Source organism: Mobula birostris, chromosome 28 (genome assembly GCF_030028105.1).
Source record: "Mobula birostris isolate sMobBir1 chromosome 28, sMobBir1.hap1, whole genome shotgun sequence".
Lineage (NCBI taxonomy): Eukaryota > Metazoa > Chordata > Chondrichthyes > Myliobatiformes > Myliobatidae > Mobula > Mobula birostris.
This window is the reverse complement of record NC_092397.1, coordinates 35,043,140-35,056,252: the sequence shown is the minus strand read 5'-3', so window position 1 is coordinate 35,056,252 and position 13,113 is coordinate 35,043,140. Positions and strand designations below refer to the sequence as shown.

The 13,113-nt window shown below is 44.1% G+C and overlaps 1 protein-coding gene and 1 non-coding gene across 2 annotated transcripts in view; one reads left to right on the top strand and one right to left on the bottom strand.

Annotated features, from left to right (window-relative positions):
• Window positions 1-13,113, bottom strand: part of LOC140189004 (uncharacterized) — a 580,675-nt gene that overhangs the window by 28,495 nt on the left and 539,067 nt on the right. The window lies entirely within an intron of this gene.
• On the top strand, window positions 4,879-4,950 carry trnad-guc (transfer RNA aspartic acid (anticodon GUC)). The gene has a single exon. It is a non-coding gene; the product is annotated as a tRNA-Asp (tRNA).

The following is a 13,113-nucleotide window of genomic DNA, read 5'->3' as shown; positions in this document are numbered from 1 at the left end:
AACTTCATTTACCCAACACTGAACTGTACCCACAACCCAGAGACTCACTTTCAAGACTCATCACTTCATGTTTTCGATATTTATTGATTATTTATTTTTAATATTTTCTTTGTTTTTTCTTGTATTTGTGTAGTTTATGGTTTTTATCACCTTTGTCGTTTGCTATCTTTGTTGAGTGTGGTCTTTCATTGTGTGGCTTGTGTTTCGTTCTATTTGCTGTGGACGCTCCTATGGTGACGTGTATATAGTTCGGGAATAAATTTAGTTTAATCTTCCAACTTTGGACTTTCGGGAGAGGAATGTATTGGGTGAGACACGGATGCTGTTTCACACTATTAGCGACGAGGTGGAAAGATTGGTGGAGCCCAGCAGGTTTATTCTCTGGGACAGCATTGTGGCAGAGGATTGCACCGAACGGAACGCCTTATCTCCGGACATAGAAGATAGGAAGGGGAGTGGGCGACACAGGTCTTCCAGTTATTTTATTTGAATGGTCATCTCTGCATTGCAATCACCGGACCACTGTTCCAGCATTTCATATGAACGGGCCGTAGTGACTGTAATCTATATTCTCATCCAGGAGGAACCAGTCTCATCACATCCTGTTTGTTAAGACCCCTCAGGATTTTACATCTATTCTGTAACAAGTTCTTACTGCTCTATATTCCAGAGGATACAATCCTTATATCTCGAACTCGGTTCAGAATACAAGTTGCACACCACAGGTATTAATTTAATTAAAGATAAAACTTTACTCGTTTCCCGCGATTAACACCACCCCTTTAAATGCCTGTACTCTGAATGGTGTTCCAGATGTTGTGTCTCTACATAATTGAAAAACAATTTCTCCACTGATGGATTCGGGTCTTCTCGCTATAAACCTTGCTTGCTTAACCAAAGTTTTGGAACATGGTGTGTGGTTGCCAGCAAGCATTTTGGAATTGACGTCCTCGCTCAGCTGAATCACGTTGACAGTCAGCGGGCGACAAAACCTTACCATTTCGATAAAATGCTTCCTTCTATTTTAAACTAATATGTTGATTAACGTTACCTCCCATTTCACTGAACTTTACACACTCCATAATATTTTGATATCTTTCTTTTTATATAGTTTTAGAATCGGTGTGAAACAGGAAGATGTATAGTCAGGCAGTGAAGTGGGGATGTGGAACACATTGACAGAGCAGCCGATGTACTGTGAGGAGAAGAGGGATGGTTTGCAGTCCAGAGCTTCTGCATACTGATCCATAGTAACCGTCTGTAATCAATCCCCATCTTTCCTCGTGTAGGTTCTTATGAATTCAGGGTGTTCATTGGAAATTCTGTCGGCTGAGTGACTCTGGTCACTCTTAACATTCGACTGATCATCTGCCACCAACATGGACTGAACTGCTTTCCTATTGAGCCAGACATCTTCAGAACTCCCAATCGTGGGGCTCCGTGAGTGTGTGAAGAAATGAGATTATTCCAGAGAGTATCGGCCCACAGTGTTTAAGGTCTCCTCAGCAAACAAGTCTTGTGACCACTTGCCGCGTTTCCTCGTTCAATAAAGGTATCCTTCCTGAAGTACGGGCCCCTACCTGCAGGCAGGAGAACGGGATTGTTTGGATTTCCCTTCTTCAGAGGCAATAGAGGCGAAATCTATTAACGGGAGAGAATTCAAAGATTCAAAGCACATTTATTATCAAATAAGTATGAATTATACACCTTGAGAATTGTCTGCTCATAAGCAACCACAAGGCAAGAAACTCGAATAATCCAATTTTAAACAGACCAAAAGCCAATGCGCAGAGAAAGAGAGAGAAAGAAACACACACCGTGCAAACAAGAGAAGCAAGCTAACAGCATCCCGAACCAGACTGGATAACAGATCCGCTCCCGGAGCCTCCGGAGTAGGCCCAAAGACTCGGTCCCCGGTTTTTACACCAACGAGGCAGAAAAGCACAACAGCGGGATCAGCCGCGATCTATTTCATTGTGTTATTTATTCAATTACATCAACGGGCTGAGAAGTTAACGAGACCTCGGGATTCATTAAATTAAACCACCTAGGTGTGAGTGAAAGCATCGTAAGCTGCAAAATATCGACAGGAGGAAATAGTGTCCTTTGGCTCATTTCGGCTCTCTGTTGTTCGACCCATTGACGTTTGTCCCGAAGAACAACCCAGAGACAAAGAGAGAGAACGCAGAAGAGACACGATGGAAGATAAACAGAATGTGTGACAGCAGGGCTACTGAAATCGTGTTGATTAGATAATGCAAAACACATTCACTGCTGACATGCCTGGAACGAGGTCTCCGGATGGGTCGGAGCACAGAGATAAGGACAGGATGGGGCCGGGGGTAGGGAACACGGAATAGAAAACAAAGAGACACGGGCAGAGAGATAGGCGCGAAATAAATCAACGAAGAGCAGTTATTAAGGGAAACGATATGATGTCAGCAGAACACCGATAAGTAAAAATGAAAGAAAAGAATTGGAAGCGTCCACAACGGAGCAGAGCAACACCACGTTCAGCCAATAGCAGAGTGGCGCAGCGGGAGTGTGCTGGGCCCATGGTCATCCATTCGGTCGAGACCATCGGTTCCTCCGTGACTCCCTGGTGCACACGTCCCTCCCCACGGATCTCCCACCTGGCACTTATCCCTGTAAGCGCAAGTGCTACACCTGTCCCTACACCTCCTCTCCTGCCACCATTCAGGGCCTCAAACAGTACTTCCAAGTGAGGCAACATTTCACTTGTGAGTCTGTTGGGGTCATCTATTGCATCCGGTGCTCTCGGTGCGGTCTTCTCTACATCGGTGAAGCCCGACGCAAATTGGGGGACCGCTTCGTCGAACACCTCCACTCCGTCCGCCAGGACAGACAGGAACTCCCACTTCAACTCTGCTCCCAACTCCCTTTCAGATATGTCCATACATGGCCTCCTCTACTGCCATGATGAGGCTAAACTCAGGTTGGAGGAGCAACACCTCATCTAACGTCTAGGTAGTCTCCAGCCCCTTGGTGTGAACATAGAATTCTCCAACGTCCGGTAATTCCCTCCCCCTCCATTCCCCTATCCCTATATCACTCTGCCCCCTCCTCCAGCTGCCTACCCCCTCCCTCATGGTCCCGCCTCCTTCTACTACCCAATGTGTTTTCCCCCCATTCTTTCTTCACCTTTCCTGCCTATCACCTCCCTGCCTCCCTTCCCCCACCCCTTTATCTTTCCCCATACTGGTTTTTCACCTGGAACCTACTAGCCTTTTCCTTCCCACCTTCTTTATAGGGCCTCTGCCCCTTCCCCCTACAGTCCTGACGAAGGGTTCCGGCCCGAAACGTCGACTCATCGTTTCTACGGATGCTGCCCGACCTGCTGAGTTCCTCCAGCATGCTGTGAGTGTTGCTTTGACCCCAGCATCTGCAGATTATTTTGTGTTTACCATCTATACTTGTCTAATTTACCGAGGATTCAGAATCGAAACTTCTGCGCACTCTGTAAACGGACTGAAGCGTTGAATGCAGGGGATATTCTTAAGGATTTTGGCTGAGATGGAGAGTTCCGGTGTAAACCGAGACTGGATAGAGTGCGGTTGTGTCCATGGAGTGCTGGAGGTGACGGAGATCTTTGAAGGTCATATCAAATTAGCCGGGGCCTATCTGAATGCTGGTAAAATGTCCTGACGTGTGTAAACCTAGACAGCATCAGATTAGAAATTTCATGAAGATGGTGTTTGGAAACTGGAACCCATGCCGGAGGCAGATACACTCAGAACATTAGAGAATTGTCTGGGCAAGCACCTCAACCAACAAGGCACTGAAGGCAATAAATCAGTTCGTAAGTGAGTTGATTTTTCTTTTCCTCTGGTGAGATTGGTTCTTGATTGTCAGCATGGATGTGGTGGGTCGAAAGGCCTGTTTCAGGGTGGTATGAGTCTGCGATTCTATCTTACATTTGTCAATCACAATAAAGGAGGGTTTAATTTAATCGTGTACTACAGAGAGGGTGTGGAGAGGGATCCCACAGGGACAGGCAGATTGAGTGGTGTGTAGAATGACACACTCAGGGTAAACACATCATCTGACATGTTTTGATGCGTTTTAAGTTTGTTGTGGGAGTCTGGGTTACAGTGAGAACAGGAAGCTGCACTGGTCGGTTCATCGAGAAAATGTGAAAGATAGGAAATCCACCCTTGATCGACTGGCCAGCCCAGGGTGAATAATAATTTTATACTCAATCATGGGAACTCGTACGCGATTTAGCAGGGTTTGGCCAGTCGGCCGAAAGAACTCTGCACAGATCAATTTCTATGAAGAGTTTATTCTTGATAGTTTCGATGAAAGATGAAGACTCTGCTAACTGCGATGGTTGAAAATCACACCTGCGTCAATTTTCCGTAAGAGCGCTATGTTCATCATTATATCACCATTGTGCCATCATTCTGCAGGAGGCTTGGGCCTGAATCGTCTCCAGGGGTGCATGACTGTGGCTCGAGCAGCTTTCTGAAACTGGTCACTTCACTCTGATTCCTCACTCTGCTGTAGTTCCTGTTATGTCCAGTTGAGGGCGGCATCTTCCTACAGACCGGAGATACAACACTCCTAGTAATTGGCACGGAATCGGACTGAAGTGAGAATGATCCTTTCAAAATTCAAAGAGCTACACATCGTTTCCGCCCTGTCGCATTACTTTTCAACAAGACGGAGTTGAGTTCGAATGAGAGTAGTTCCTTTCGCTAATCCTTGAACACAATAGGTGACTGAATCGCTGGAGGAAACTGAGACACCTCTGTGGGGAGGACACTGACTCCAATATTACACTCAACAAACAACAAGGTAATACTATTCACCGTCTTGTGCTCTTATATGTGCTTCAAATGTTATACCAACAGTAATTCCTCGTTAGTATAGTGGTTAGTATCCCCGCCTGTCACGCGGGAGACAGGGGTTCAATTCCCCGACGGGGAGATGATGATTTTACTGCTCAAAAGAGAAAAGAAAAGTGGACAAATAAATTGGCATTGAAGTGATCGGTTCCGCCGTCATTGGGAAGGTGGAATCTCTTGCGCTGTGAGCTCGGAATGGTAGGATTTTCCGAGAAGAAAGAGACGTTGTGTTCAGAATGTTTCTTCGAATCTCCCTCGGAGAATCTGTATTTCGCAGCGTTCGTTGTTACACTCAGCGGCTGAGTCCATCACTCCGAGCACACTAAACCCTGGGTTTAGGTGTCAGCTCCGCATTGCCCACCACTTTAGCAAAGTAACTAACCAACATTGACTGTCATTTGCATCCTCATCTTGCTTTGCTACGCAAAATGACTCCAGTCCCCTGCTGTGCAAAGGGAAATCAGACTTTACAAAGACCTTTCTTGCCGAGGTTGACTGCATATTATCTGTGAACTTTCCCTGCCAAGGCGCTACGTTAACTTGACTTGCTGTAGCGCCTCCCACTTCCCTTTCGTTCTGTAAAGGACAACATGGATTGTGGGAGCAGTTGAATTGTCCAGAGAATTCAGGTCTGCTCAGTGATCCTGTCATCGACTATCCTGAAGAGGAGGGTTGCTGAACAACAACGTAGGCAGCCGTTCTTTGGGCCATCACTCCGCAGAGTGTTCTCAGGCAAGAAATTAAAACAAGGTTTATTATCAGCAACTGGAGTTGAACAAATTTCCTAGCAGGGATTGAAGCCAATTATAGGTCCCAAAGGTGATGATAGAGTCGTATGTAACTCCGGACCAAATTTCTTACCCTTAACAACGTCTAACGGGATCCAGACGGCTAAAGTTGGTGATGTTCTCAGGTATATCAAGGATGTTTGTCCATTATTCCAGGCCAATGATGGCACAGCTATCTTCGCTCTCAGCCAACAGACCGTTTAATGCTATTCGGTTTTGAGAGGCAACTTTGCAGTTTGCTGCCATTTTGTGATAATGTCATTGGTGTTCAGACTTATATCCGCACTGTGGCTGTGTTGTTAGCCAATTATTGCAACACTGGGGCCATACCGATCCTCTCACGAGTCAGTCTGGTGGGTCCCCAGAATAGGAACACTACAATCCAGTAACGCTGCTCAGTCTCCTTCAGCCTTCAACGCTGGCAGATGGTATGTATTTGGTGCTACCTTCGCCAAATTGTAATAACCCCTTGACAGCGTTTGTTCAGACCAGAGACACCATTTAAGTAGAAAGGGGATACCCTGGGACAATAAATACAGTCGACTTGCCAGCCGATTCTGTAAGTACCATGAAATGCTCCTCTATTCTCTGTTTGCATATGTGTTTAGCCTAAGGGATTCCCCTCCGCTCCCGGACTCCACACCTGAAGGCTGAATCTCTGGCTTTCAGCAGGATGCGAAATTCACTGTTCATCCATGGTTTCTGATTGCGGAAAACTTTTATTTGTTGTTGTGATGTCACCCTATCTACACACTTGTTGATGTGCTCAAGGACAGAGTTGGTGTATAAATCAATTTTAACCTGCTAGTCTGTGGTGGCATGGGCAGCAAACGCGCTCCAGTCTGTGTGCTGGAATTTGTGCTGAAGAGCAGAGTCAGCACCCTCCAGACAGATCTTAATAGTCTTCATTGTGGGTTTCACACGTTTAATGACCGGGCTATAAATGGGAAGCAGAAACAATGCAAGATGGTCGGACTGTCCCAGGTGGGGGAGGCTTTGTAAGTGTCAGCCACATTTGTGTAGACATGATCGAAAGTTTTATTACCCCTGGTGGTGCATAATACATTTTTGTAAAATCTTGGAAGCACGGTGCGTAGGTTACAATGATTATGGTCCCCAGCGACAATGAAGGCTCCGTCTGGATGCAATGTCTGCAGCTTGCTAATAGCGGTACTGAGGTGTTTCATGGCTACTTTAGCATTGGCATCCGGTGGAACATAAACTGCGACAACAATGATGCATGTAAACTCTTGAGGTTGATAAAAATGGTCTGCACTTAATAATCAGGTATTCCAGATCAACAGAGCAATAAGTGTCAGCAACACACATCAAAGTTGCTGGTGAATGCAGCAGGCCAGGCAGCATCTCTAGGAAGAGGTACAGTTGACGTTTCAGGCCGAGACCCTTCGTCAGGAATAAGTGTCAGCAATGGTAGAGTTAGTACCCCATGATCGATTCACGTAAATGGATAAATCTCCTCCCTACTTTTACCAAGTAAACATTATCCACCCTTACCTGCGTAGACTGTACAAATAAAATAAAACTCAGAAAAAAATATAGTCTTCCTCTCACTCCTCATTTCCATAATCGATTCGTTCCATATCATATCATATGCTTTTTCAATATAAAATACCGTTTTTGCAACTTCTTTATTTACCTGTGCTTTCATAATATCATCTTCCAAATGCAAACCTGAATCCAATGTCAGTCTACCATTCCAAAATCCACTCTGATAAAATGCTGCGTCCCCTCTCTTTCTCAGAATATAATACAATCGGTCTTTTACCATACATTCCATCAGTGTATCCCAATGGTATGTGACGTTAATGACGTTGATCATGAACTAGAAGGATTCTACGGGGGTTTCCCAGGTTTTGTAACAGGCACTGCTAATGCCATGTTTTATGAGGAGGCCAAAACTCCAAATATGATTCAAAATATTAATAATATCTTGAGAGTTGTAAGCTATGTTTTTAAAGGTTCAATAACATAACATCCTTCCTGGTGCAATCTGACCTGTACTATTAATACCTTTCTTAAATTCACACAAAGAAAAGTCTACATTACTAACATTGCTACAGCTGCCTTCCAACACATCAGAGTATTCACTTAAAACCTTACTTACCCCAACATCGTTCAGGCTCTTCACTTAATTTATCTCAGAACATAGAACATAGCAAACCTACAGCACAATACAGGTCTTTTGGCCCACAATGCTGTGCCGAACATGTACTTAGTTTGGATATTACCTAGGGTTACACGTAGCCCCCTATTTTTTCTAAGCTCCATGTACCTATCCAGGAGTCTGTTAAAAGACCCTATTGTATTTGCCTCCACCACCGTCGCTGACAGCCCATTCCATTCACTCACCACTCTCTGCATAAAAAATAACTTACCCCTGACATCTGCTTTTCACCTACTTCCAAGCACCTTAAAACTGTGCCCTCTCGTGTTAGCCATTTCAGCCCCAGGAAAAAAAAGCCTCCGACCATCCACACGATCAATGCTTCTCATCATTTTATACACTTCTATCAGGTCACCTCTCATCCTCCGTCGCTCCAAGAATAAAAGGCCAAGTTCACTCAACCTATTCTTATCACGCATGCTCCATATCTTCATCATGAATTGCAGAAAATAACCGAGCTGGTAATATAACATTCTCTATTTGATTAACAATCACCTTCTCAAATCAATAATGGAATTTTATTAACCCTATGAATCCTTTCTCCTGCCCGATTCTCTTAATCATTCCCCAAACTTCTCCAAGTTTAATATCCCCTCCAATACAATCATAAGAAGACCTCCAGTAAACCTTTTTCGCAACCTTCACAACTTTCCTCACTGCAGCCTGTGTCCTTTCACACTTAAGAAGGTCACTCGGAGAGTGATACTTCAAAACTCTCCCAAACACCTTATTTCTCCCCTTATTGCCTCTGCACACTCCTCCGTCCACCATGGAAACTTTCTCCTATCAATGTCATTTTAACACAGGAGACGCTTCCACTGCAGTTTGATGAATAATAACCTTTCATTGCAGAAATCTATATCACCCTCGACGTTCAGCCATGACAGACATTCATCACGTAAAACATCTCCCAGTTTGATTAACCAAACTTCCACACCCTAAAAGTGGTCTCCTGTCCCTTATATAAATCCAAACCCAAGCTTATAAATATAGGAAAATCATCGCTGTCCAATGCTTCATCACCCATGACATCCCACTCACTCACTCCAGCCACAATGTTAGACACTGAAGTTAAATCTACAGCAGTTTCCAAACGATGAACAATAAATCTCCTACCTCTCCCACCATTAAGAAACACAACATGTGAAATATTGAAAAAAATCTACTACAATCAAACCATTCTGTTAACAACCCCACAGTGAATTATGTGCACTAAGATACCCACCCCTGACAACCCTTACTGAGCTACAACTACATATACTTTCCAACAAATCAATCAAAAGCTTTCAGAAGAGTTTTACCGCTTCAATACTCCTGATTGTTGAATCAAATACTTCTACTACAGACACATCATGCACTTCATTCGCATCCACAACTCTATGTCCTATCCCTTTCCTTATTGAACATTGGCTATATTTAAGAGGGAGTTAGATACGACCTTTGTGACTAAAGGGATCAGCGGGTATGGAGAGAAAGCAGGTACAGGATTCTGAGTTGGATGATCGGCCATGATCATATTGAATGGCAGTGCAGGCTCGAAGGGCCGAATGGCCTAATCCTGCACCTATTTTCTATGTATAACACCAGCCCCTCTACCAATCAACCTATCACATGTAATTACAACATAATCCTGCAAATTGACGCATAAATATGATAACAGCCAGGTTTCATATTAGGTGAATTTGATGAATCAGAAATAAACTTCTTAATGTCTTGCCCATCAGGCTTCTTTCATTCCACTGCAATATCCTTAATCTCATTCTGTACCTGCACAAAGAGACTGGAATTCAGATATCCCGCCCACCAGAGCTTCTTTTACAGTTTCCCACATAACACCAGGAATACCTTGATACTTTTCTGCAGCTTTTACAATAATTTTAATTTTCTCAGTGCAACTAGATACCTGATCAGTACAATTCACCACATCATTTATAAGGCCACAAACTTCCTTTTATCAGCTAGTTGTGTATCTTTAGTAATGGACCTGTGATGCGACATATAGCCACTGACCTCCCATTCTGTTCTCCGACTGGTAATACTTTATTAACATTTGGTTTAACTTTTTCCTTTAACCTGTTGAACTTCAGCGGCCTTCTTAAGCACTTCACATATTTATAAATTGCACTATGTTCTCGCAATTACAACAATTAAACATTATACCTTCACAATCTTCATACTTATGTTTCCCACCACACTTACTACACCTTAGTTTCCCATGACACACTGCCACGACATGCCCAAAGCTCTGATATTTTTACATCTAAGCAGAGGCAGAATATAAGCTCATATGTCATAACTAACATACCCAGACTAACTTTATCAGAAAGCTTCACTGTATCAAAATATATCAATAGATAAGTTATCCATCCTTTCCCCATTTCAGACTACTTGTAATCTCTTCACCTTCTTAACCTTGCCTCCCAATAAATAAGAATTAATCTCTTCGATCAAAACCTGCACCAGAACACCAGTTCTAACATCCCTGATACTTCTATTTTCATTAGACAACTTGCATATCTTTTTAACCGAATTAAGTCTTCAAATGAAATGTCTTCTCACAGTTTCTTATCCTAACGATTAGCAAAGCACCTCCTTTAGGGTTTGAGCACAATCTATATTCCCAAAAGCAGATTTCAACTCTGTGGCTAATTTCAAAGGAGAAAACGTGCAGATGCTGGAAATCCAAGCGATACACAAACAAACGCTATATGAACTCAGGACTGATCAATTGTCTCCGCCCGAAGTATCGACTGAACTCTTTCCCAGAGATGCTGGCTGGCCTGTTGAGTTCCTCCAACATTTTTTTTTGTGTGTTGCTGTACTTAATTTCATGGGATTGATAGAAGGCTGTTCTTGGTCAAATTTAAACAATACTTTGAAATCCCTACCGTTCCATTACTTGAAATCATTTCAAAATTATGTTACATTTTCCGTTTTCCAGATCGAGATTCAACTGCATTCCAACTCCTCAGCCATTCGCTCGAACCCTTCATTTTGGGTTCCTTTTCCAAACACGCTCCACCCCCTCCCTCCTGAACCTACATTATCAAGTCAAGTCTCTTCTTATTGTCATTTCGACCGCAACTGCTGGTACAGTTCACAGTAAAAATGAGACAACGTTTTTCAGGACCATAGAGGCTACATGAAACAATACAAAAACTACACTGAACTACGTAAAACAACACAAAAACTACACTAGACTCCAGACCTACGCAGGACTGCATAAAGTGCACAAACCAGTGCAGACATTACAATAAACAATAAACAAGACAATAGGTACTGTAGAGGGCAGTAGGTTGCTGTCAGTCCAGGCTCTGGGTATTGAGGAGTCTGATGGCTTGGGGGAAGAAACTTTTACGTAGTCTGCTCGTGAGAGCCCAAATGCTTTCGTGCCTTTTTCCAGATGGCAGGAGGGAGAAAAGTTTGTATGAGGGGTGCGTGGGGTCCATCATAATGCTGTTTGTTTTGCGGATGCAGCACGTGGTGTAAATGTCTGTAATAGCGGGAAGACCGACGCCAATGATCTTCTCAGCTGACCTCACTATCCGCTGCAGAATCTTGCAATCCAGGATGGTGCAATTTCCAAACCAGGCAGTGATACAGCTGCACAGGATGATCTCAAAAAAAACCTCTGTTGAATGTGGTGAGAATGGGGGGTGGGAGACGGACTTTTCTCTAGTCTTTGCAGAAAATAGAGATGCTGTTGGGCTTTCGTTGCTATGGAGCTGATGTTGAAGGATCAGGTGACATTCTCCGCCAGGTTAGCACCGAGAAATTTGGTGCTCTTAATGATCTCTACCAAGGAGTCGTCGATGTCCAGCTGAGAGTGAACGCTCCGTGTTCTCCTGAAGTCAACAACCATCTCTTTTGTTTTGTTCACATTCAGAGACAGGTTGTTGGCTCTGCACCAGTCCGTTAGCCGCTGCACCTCCTCTCTGTATGCTGACTCATCGTTATTGCTCTTGAGGCCCACCACAGTCGTGTCATCGGCGAACTTGATGATGATATTTCCCATTATCCCGACACATTCACTGCCTGCGCCACCAACTGCTACTGCTCCTGAGCCAGTCAACAACTCGAACCCTCCGCATGTGTTCTGCCGTCAATCAGGTCTATGGGTGGAGCAACGCAGCTGATGCGAATGTGTTGCAATGACGTCACAAAACGTAAGCATACCTTCCCCGGTCCACGTTGTGAAACGTCTGTTTGGAGGATCCAGGGCTGCGGGAGAGGCAGGGCGGCTTTAAAGCCGTCCACATGGTAAGGTTCTTTCCAAAGTGTCTCAGCTGTACCTTTGCCTGTCTTCTCCAGACAGTCACACAGCCAAACTGAGAGAATCGGCATGAGTGCTGGGAAAGAGCAAGAGTTTATATCATACAACAGCCCCGGTCTAATGTGTTTGGAATGACGGATTCGGGCACCGAATGTTCGCCGAACGTTTTAAAATACAGACGTGTTGAGGGACTACCTGGGAAAAAGGCCGCTAAACACAACGTTCCTTGATTTCGAGAAACTCTCCCGTTCCGGGCTATTTGCACACTCGAATGCCCCACTTTCTAAATGAGGTTTAATGTGCATAAATGTGAGGTTATCTACTTTGGTGGCAAGAACAGGAAGGCAGATTACTATGTGAATGGTGTCAAGTTAGGAAAAGGGGAAGTATAACGAGATCTAGGTGTCCTTGTTTATCAGTCACTGAAAGTAAGCATACAGGTACAGCAGGCAGTGAAGAAAGCTAATGGCATGCTGGCCTTCATAACAAGGGGATTTGAGTATAAGAGCAAAGAGGTCCTTCTGAGTTGTACAGGGCCCTGGTGAGACCACGCCTGGAATATTGTGGACAGTTTTGGTCTCCAAATTTGAGGAAGGACATTCTAGCTATTGAGGGAGTGAAGCGTAGCTTCACGAGGCTAATTCCCGGGATGGAGGGACCGTTGTATGTTGAAAGATTGGAGCGACTGGGGTTGTATACACTGGAATTTAGAAGGATAAGAGGGGATCTGATTGAAACATATAAGATTATTAAGGTATTGGACATGTTAGAGGCAGGAAACATGTTCCCGATGTTGGGGGAGTCCAGAACCAGAGGACAAAGTTTTTGAATAAGGGGTAGACAATTTAGAACGGAGTTGAGAAAAAAAAACTTTTTCACACAGAGGTTTGTGGTTCTGTGAATGTTCTGCCTCAGAAGGCAGTGGAGGCCAATTCTCTATAATCTTTCACAAAAGAGTTAGATAGAGCTCTTAAAGATTACGGAGTGAAGGGACGTGGG